Consider the following 9217-nt stretch of genomic DNA (forward strand, 5'->3'; position numbering starts at 1 on the left):
GCTAATGCTGCCAGGATGCACACTAGAAATGGAGTGGCTTTTATAAAAGGGGGTTTATTTGATTACATAGTTACAGTTTTAAGGTCATAAAGTGTCCAATGTAATGCATCAAAAATTGGGTACCTTCACTGGAGGATGGCCAGTGGCATCTGGAAAACCTCTGTTTAGTTGGGAAGGCATGTGGCTGGCATCTGCTCTGTAGTTCTGGTTTCAAAATGGCTTTCTCCCAGGATGTTCCTCTCTAGGCTGCAGTTCCTCAAAAATATCACTCTTAGTTGCTCTTGGGGCATTTGTACTCTCTTAGCTTCTCCAGAGAAAAAGTCTACTTTCAAAGGCCATCTCCAAAATGTCTCTGTAAACTGCAGCTTCTCTCTCAACTCCTGTGTGTTCTTCAAAGTGTCCCTCTTGGTTATAGCAAGCTTGCTTCTTCTGTCTGAGCTTATATAGTGCTCCGGTAAACTAATCTAGGCCCATGCTGAATGGGTGAGGCCACACCTCCATAGAAATTATCCAATGAAAGATCTTGCCCACAGTTGAGTGATTATATCTCCACAGAAACATCCAATCCAAAGTCTCCAACCCAATCAACACCAATATGTTTCCTGCCCACACAAGACTGCATCAAACATAATGGCATTTTGGGGGTCATAATACATCCAAACCAGCACATCGCCCAGCAATGATTTCCTATAAACTCTTGGTGCAACTCGTGTCTTCATGGCTACCCCTGGATTGCAATTGGCTAGTGATATTGGTTTAGGTCATGAAATTAGTATCTCATGATAAATATTTTTACTATAGGGGAAGGCTGCATATTTAAAGACACAATCACATTTCTAAATAATGCAAGTAGTGATTTCAGGATGTAAACAGAGCTTCAGGCTGGAAGCATTTCTGGGCTCTCAAGAGTCTTCCTCTTCCTCCTCATCTTTAATTTCAGAAATTCTGTCTATAGATTTTATGATTTCAGTGACATGACTCAGTGTTTCCCTCCAGAAACCAGCTGCTTTATCAAAGAATACAAGCTGTTCATGACAACGCAGAGATTCTGCAATGCCATGCTGGTGTTCTGCTTCACCACGGTTTCAAGCTGACCCCCCACCTGAGCCTGGAGTAAACTTACTTCCTGTTTCAGTTTCGTTACATGATTTTCTGTATGCACAGCTCGTTTGGTCATCAGCTTCAGGTTCTGCTCCACCTGCTGCACCACCGACTCCAGGTCATGGTAGTCACTCTCCTCTTTTAGCATCTTTGTTTCTAGTTTCTGCGCCAGTGTCCTTGCCATTTCTGTTTGAGTTTCAGAGAAGCTCTGAACCTCATTAGCTTTCTTCTTAGCTTAGAATTTTCATCTCTCAGTGCTTCATAGCTTATCTTCAGCATCCACAGGTGCCGGTCTCCCACAGACTCTCCGTGGGCTGTGAACTTGGAGGTTGGGCTGCCTGCTGGAGACCCTGGGGAAGCACCGGAGTCAGTGTCACTCAGAGTCCACGGCGGGCTGGGGGGTAGGGTGGGGTGAGGGGTAAAGACTCGGGCCCTGCCAGCTCCAGTGGGTTGGAGAAAAAGGACGCGTAAGTGCCATAGGGCGAAGTGCTGGTTGCGACCCTCAGCGAGTGTGTCTGCTCCACAGCCGCCGGTAGGTAAGCACCTTTCCACCCATCGTCCTTGTCCTTGTCCTCACCCAGGAGCTTGTAGGCCCCTGTTGGGTCTTTGACAAATGGCTGCTGGTAGTCCAGGTTGGGGTGATTGGGGAGTATTGTTGGAGCCCCAGTGAGTGCTTCATGGCTTACTTTGAATAAATCCTACTATTGGTCATGTCCTCTTTTGACAGGTTGAGATTCTTGGTCTTGAGAAACTCTTTAAAGGAGAATGGATTTGCCTCTTCAAGATCTTTGTTTATCTTCTCCAAAACGTGTCTCATGGGCTCCTGATGGGCCTTGTTTAGTACATTTCCCCTTTCTATAGCCAAAATCTTTGTCTCCCACGGAAGCTAGCACCAAGGACTGGGCACATAGCACATAAACGTCAGCCGAATGCCAAAGAAGCGGGAGTCTAGGTCCCTGCCATGGAGGCACTCAGTCTAGCTGGGAGAGACAAGACCAGCCCTCATAGAATGCCAGAGCATCCGGAATGACGAGGCTCCTGGCTCTGGAGAGCCAGGTGATGCCCAGGCAGCACGCACGTAGCCCGGCATCCCCACGGGCCTGGCCCTGCCTAGCCGGGCAGCAGCAGATCCATGGCCTCAACTCTACTCTGGGTGGCAGCCCTTTTCCAGCCCCAGTCGCCTGCTGCTAGACTGCTGCCTCTCCTCTGTGCTGCAGGAGGCTGCTTCCAGTCCTATCACCCTGGATTGGCTTTTATAAAGGAGATTTATTAGGTTACACATTTACAGTTCTAAAGCCATAGAAGTGTACAAACTAAGGCATCTAAAAGAGGATACTTTCACTGAGGAAAGGCAGATTGGATCCAGAACACCTCTGATAGCTGGGAAGGCATGTGGCTGGTGTTTGCTGGTCTTTTGTTCCTGGGTTCTGGTTTGAAAATGGCTTTCTCCAAAATTTCTCTGTGCTTCTGTCTCTCTTAGCTTCTCTCTTTCAGCCTATGTGCATCCTTGCTTGGTCTCCCAGGGCATTTCTCTCTAAGCATCTGTGGGTCCTGTCTTAGCTTTTCCAGGGCAAAGTCTGGCTTCATTTCCAAATGTCCCTCTGTTTGCATCTCCCAGCATCTCCAAGTTTCTGGGTCTGTTGGCTCTTTGCTTCTCCTGTAAACAAACTCTGGATTACATGTATTAGCTTCCTCCAAAATGTGTGTCCCAGCTTCTCTGAGCTCCTTATCTCCATGAATTCTCCTAAAGGACTCAAATGATCTAATCAAGACCCACTCTGGATGGGTGTGGTCCAGACCTCCATGGAAATGATCTAATCCAAAGGTCTCGCCCACAGTTGGGTGAGTCACATCTCCATGGAAACATTCAAAAGTTTCTACCAAACAGGATTGGATTAAAAGATCATGGCTCTTCTGGGGGTCCATAAGAGTTTCAAACTAGCATAGGTGCCTACATTTTCCTTTATCTGGAAATGACTTTGTCTTTCTACATGAAGGTGCAGATAATTTTTCTATACAATAGACTTCAATACTTTTACTGAGATATATTTTGGAGTTGGCTTTTTTGGATAACTTACTATAAGCATGTTGTGGGGCATTTCAATATGTAGATTTAAAACTTCTGTTAAATCCCAACATTTTCTTGAATTATATTTTTAGTTTTATTTCTGCTCCATTCTTTTCTTTTAGTGTATCACATTTGTCAATCTTCCATACTGCTGATACCTCTGATTCTTTTTACCCCTTTCTTAGTTTAATTTTCATTCCCTTGGCTTTTTCTTTCCTCTCCTCAATACACCTGTATGGGAACCTTAGATTAAGGCCTCGTTTCTAAAGTGAATTTGTCTTTTTCCCCAATTTATTTTTTATAATAGTTAGTTCTATATATACATATATTTTCATACTCCCTCTCTGATTTCTGAATTTCTGAAAATAATAAGGGACCATTAAGATTTCCTGAACAGAAAATTCTTGCATAACCTATTTTATTCATTTAACAAATGTTCATAAAGCACCACAAAGTGCTAGAACTATTCAAGGTGTTATGAATGCAGTAATGTACAAAACAGAAGTTGTACCTTTCCTCTTAAGATTACATGCTAATATTGATTGTGAGGAGGGGTGAGATAGATTAAAAATGCACAAACAATAACTATAAAGTAGGTTGAGAAGTGGTTAGTTGTATGAAGAAAAAATAACAGAGTAAGGTGTTTAGAGAACAGCTGAGGTGAAAGGACAAAGCAATCTGAATAATAATATCAATTTTTTCCATGAGGGCTTTGTAATAAGTGGGGATAGATTCAACTCATAGAGTGAATAAATTTTTGACACTGGCTGACCTCATCACACATTTCAGTCTCCTCTCTACCAAATCCTAATTATTGTTTAATAAAACATGTTAATCACATTTCCTCAAGTTACTTTTCAAACCAGCGTATAACAGTTTTGTGCCCATTTTCGATATGCACATAACACTGAAGAGAATTATAAAAGTAGAAACAATTAAAATAGAATCATCATGATTATGTCACAGATTTTTGAGAGAAATATTTGCTTTAACCTCAGTGTTTCACAGATAATCTTTAATTAATGCTGCACAGTTACATGTTTTGGGGACTGGATCTCCCTACAGAAATACAATGATGTCAGTACAAAGAAATGCCTGTAGGATTTAATGGAAAATTAACTTTGTACTGTAAAGAACATAATTATTGATCCTGACCTATTAGTAGCCTAACAAAAGTTTATTCTTTTAATCCCAAATGCTTCAGAGAAAAAGGTTTATATTCTTAATTTTGTGAAGTCGGAATACCACAAGCAAAATGAAAGGTGTGACAAGTCCCTTCTCAGTGAAGCCTAGGTAATAGAAGTATTCTAATTTATTTTGACCATTAATAATAACATACCAGAATCTTTTAAAAAAAATTTGTCTATTTTCATTGTTCTTAGATTTCAACTCATTATCTTTGTAAGTTTTCTCTAAATTGAAGCCTATATGGAGCTAGGCTGAAGAACAATATTTCAATTCATCCTGACTTTTAATGAGTATAAGAGAGTTTCAAAACAGACAGGTAAGTCACAAAATAATTTTGTTAAATAGTTTAGGCATGTGCTTTGAAAGTTATTTCTTACATAGGTAATGAAAGTAAATTGCTTATATTTAATGTTTTAACACAAACAAACAATCAGGCAGTGCCTTCCATTGGATATCTTGACTGTATAAAAATAAAACTTTGTGACCATGGAATTTACATGATTAGCATCTTCAGTCATTATGTCCTAATTTATCGTTTATAATAAGAATAGATAGAATTTTAAAGTCAATTTTACTCAAAAATTCATTAAGTCTCAAAGGGTCTTCTCTTTTTCTAAGCATTGGAAAACTGGAATATAAGGGCAAAAAAATTAAAAACTTTATTTATAAGCTATTTTGTTGTAATCAAAAAATCTTATTTCTGAAGAAATTAAAAGAGTAGTTGCAGCAATTCAGGTAATAGGAAGCCACATACATTTTAAGAAAATGATGTGTTTTGAATAATTTCCTTCATGGATTCTTCAGAATTTACAATCTCAATTTGCAGATGCTGAAGAGGTGATTTAGTGACACTAGTAGGATACTGAAATATGTTCACCTGTCACAGGTGATCAGAGTGGAGCTAGGATTTGAATCTATTCTTTTCCACAGCATTTTATATCTCACTTCACAGTAGTATAAATCACAATTAGTCTCAAAATGCTTACAATCTAACAGGAAATTGTACATGCATATATGAAAAAAATGTACTGTAGGTAATCCTCAATCAAGTCTCCATTGTGATGGGTATACAGTAGAAATCATGCTTTAGGGTTTAGAAATGGAGATCAGTATACTCCTAGGTATTTAGCGAAATTTTATTATGTAGCATTATATGTAAATATTGCTTTAAATAAAGGATGAAAGGATTTAAATATTTGGGTAAATTACAACAGGAATAATAGCACAGACAGTGTCACTGTTTATGGAAATGAGTGTGGCTTTAGGTGTGGGCTGAGGAGGGACATTAGGGATGGGTAGACAGAATGACAAAGCTGAAGAGCTTTGGTGAATTTTTGAAATAACGATGGTGGTAGATGAGGTTTCAGAGAATCTTAAATGCTATCTTAAGGAATTTGAATTTATCTTACAGGTAGGAAAGATTGAAGACTTCCAGAAGCACACTGTTGCTTCTGTCAGTATCAGATCTGGAAATGATCAAGGCAAGGTGATCATAAATAAGTAATTGCAAAATGGGGAGTTCCTAAGTTGTAAAGTAGAAATGTAGGGTGGAGTCTTTATGGAACAAATAATAGAAGTACTTGATAGGTGTTTATCAAATCTCATCACAGAGTTATCATTCTGAGAGTAAAGTCACTAGTTCACATAAAGAGACCCTTGAAGCTGCAAATGGGAAATATTCAGAAAAGTGAAGAAAATTCAATGGCAAACTGATTTTGATATGCTAAAATCTTTGATTTTCTAAGTTAAGGAACACTGAGAAAATGGAAAATGGTCACATTTATATAAGATATTAAACCAGTATAATATAATGATGTGTAAGTCAAACGATGAATAATGGACAGGTGAAATTGTTAAGAGAGCTGTTGGTGAATGTGGAAAATAAAGATGGAAGTGGATCAGATTACTGAGAAACATAATGCCATGCTACAGAATCTGAATTTATCTTAGGGGCATGAAACATTGACCTCATCATGGCAGCAAAGTAATATGGTGCCTCTCAGAAAACTGATCTGGCATTTGATTGGAAAAAGACTGGAAACACTGAGACTAACCACAACAATTGATATATAATAGGTGATAAGATTTGAAATTCGGGGAGTCTGTAAAAGAAGAAAGAGGTAAATAAATATAAACAACGTCTTCTTTAAGAAGAACAAATACAAAATTATAATTTTTGGATTAAAAAATGAAGGCCTGTTTTCTCTTCTGAGTAGCAACCATTTCATATCCGATCACATATTGTTAGTATTTATTACAATGGCCCATACATTTGAGCATTCAATAAACATTTCCAGAGCTCATGCTACCTAAGCACATGTAATTTAAAACATGTTAATTAGTGAATTAAATATTTTTTCATACATTTATTGACCATTTTAATATTTAAAAATATCACTTGATAGTGTACTTTTTCAATGAGCCTTATGATTTTCCTTGCTATTTATATGTACACATTAGTTTGAAAGACTATTAAACTTTTATATGTAGTTGTGGCACATTTTTCTCAATAATTCCCTTTTCTTCTAATTTGACTTGTGATGCTTTTTAACGTACAGAGCTTTTTATTTTAAGGTACTCAAATCTACTAATTTCTCCCTTTATAGTCTTCATTTCTTTTATTGCTGCTTAGAAGCTTCCCATTTTGATCTCATAATCACTGAATTTTTCAGATATTCCATTTTTCACATTTAATCATCAATCATTCTAGGGTATAATTTGGGGAATGATCTAAAGTATGTCTCCAACATTATTTTGATCAATATTTCACAAATTAAGTAAGAATTTAATGTAATTTCATTCAAAATATCAGAGGAAGGTTTGAATAATTTGATAAAAGATTCTAAAATATTTCTGGAGGATAAGCCAAGAAAACATTGAAAGTGACTAGTATCAGGTATCACATATTAAACTGGTGATAAATCTTCAGTGGTTTAAATAACTTCACATTAGTGCAAGATTCAATATACAGACCATAGAAAAAATAATTTGTCCTGAAGTCAATCCAAGTGTATGGTAAGAATAATATTACAGACCAATTTGTAAAGAAAAGATGCTCTTATATCTGATCCTGAGAAACTAGATTAACTATTTAGATCTACTTTCTTGTCTTTTGTTTTAAATGATTTACTTAAATTTTTACTATGAAAAATGACACACATGCAAAATGAATTTCAATGCATCTATCACAGAACTTCAATATGTTCTTAATACAGTTAATTATGTTAGCATGTAATAGATTTATTTTCATTTTTAATGAAGAAATAAATATTTCTTAAATTTTATAACATGGTAAACATTGTTAAATAAATCAACATAAACAAAAGATCTTTTAGGTTTTATACAACTTTTAAGAGCATAATTAGTAGAGACAAAATTTTGAGAAGTTCTGAATTAAGTAAATATTGTACCTTAGGTTTCCACCCTCAATTTAATTTACACTGTCAGTTTTAAGCCTTGAATGCTTTGATCCCCTTTCCTTTCAAAGTCACCATGATTTTCTTTACTTCTGCATCCCTTCTACCAACCTTAGTGATAATGAATTCAACAAATTGTTGAAGGATAAGTACCAAATTTTTTGATTTCTATAAGTCAGAAAAGGTGATTTTCCAAAAGTTTCTGATTAATATTTTTCCTTTGTTTAAAAGAGATCCACCAAAGATAGTAATTCTCCCTCAGGATTCATAACAAATGGATGGGAAATCTGATTTTGTCTTCATCCATTTTGTAATTCAGAGTGAAGTTAGTCTGGGAATGAAGTCAATGCATAATGGAGGATATGGTTGAGGAAATTTTTCTGAAACAGAACTAGAGTCACTAGAATAAAACATCTCTTCTGGCTAAGTAATCCAGTAAACTTTCTTTACATTTAAACTAGCTTGGGAAAGATGTTTTATTTGAAACTGAATGAATACTACCTGATACATCTTTTACATTTGTTCTTTCCTATTCTATCATAAATTAATCATCAGACAATCTTGTATTAACATATAACTTTTCAGTTTTACACATTCCATGATTATAACACAAGTACTGAGACTTTTACTTCCATTAGTATATTTTACTTTCTAATAACTGCCCATTTTTAAAGAATTGACAGACAGAGAGCTTTTTTAATTTCTTCACAGATACTAAGGTGGAAGTCAGGAATCAAACCCAGGCCATCTGACTCCAAATCCTTGTTCTTGACCGCTACGTTATACTATACCTAACATGAAGAAGTAAAGATAGTATGAGAGGAAATTCCTTCCAAGGAGTCAAGAAGTGAAGTAGTCAGAGATATAGGACAGGGATTCAAGAGAGATGTGGAAGAATAATCATATAATTATCATTAAATCAATAAACATCATACAACATCCTGTCAATAGTACATTGTATCAATATGACTTATATCTGTAGATTGTGACCTTGGCCAATGGCCTTAGATAGTATTTGTCAAGTTTCTCTCCTTTACCATACTGTATTCTTTTGAAGAAGTCACTTTGTGAAGTCCACAGAATGAATGGGAAGGGAATTGTTCCCCATCTCCTTGATGGCAGAGTATCTTATAAATTATTTAGAATTATCTGCAGTAAATAGTGGTCTCTTTTCCTTCATTTATTTATGTATTTACACATTTACTTACATCAATATCAATATGATGCATGGATAATTATTTTGTACTTTGACTTTAACCCAAGACTACATTATTAATTTAGTTGCTCAAACTGTTCCAGTTTGGTTATTGGGAGCTATTTCAGTTTTCTGTTGTGTACTTTTGCATACACACATCATTTTTTGTATTGGTTTTTTTCTTGTCCTAGCACATCCTTACTTTCTGGCACTATAGTATGCTCTAGGCTCATCCTGTATATTTCTATC

At 36.3% G+C, this 9217-nt stretch overlaps 1 pseudogene; it reads right to left on the reverse strand.

Moving 5' to 3' along the window:
* Positions 1-902: 902 nt before the first annotated feature.
* LOC119511171 lies at positions 903-2191 on the reverse strand (annotated as a pseudogene).
* Between the last annotated feature and the right edge of the window lie 7026 nt (positions 2192-9217).

This window comes from Choloepus didactylus, chromosome 1 (assembly GCF_015220235.1).
Source record: "Choloepus didactylus isolate mChoDid1 chromosome 1, mChoDid1.pri, whole genome shotgun sequence".
Classification (NCBI taxonomy): Eukaryota; Metazoa; Chordata; class Mammalia; order Pilosa; family Megalonychidae; genus Choloepus; species Choloepus didactylus.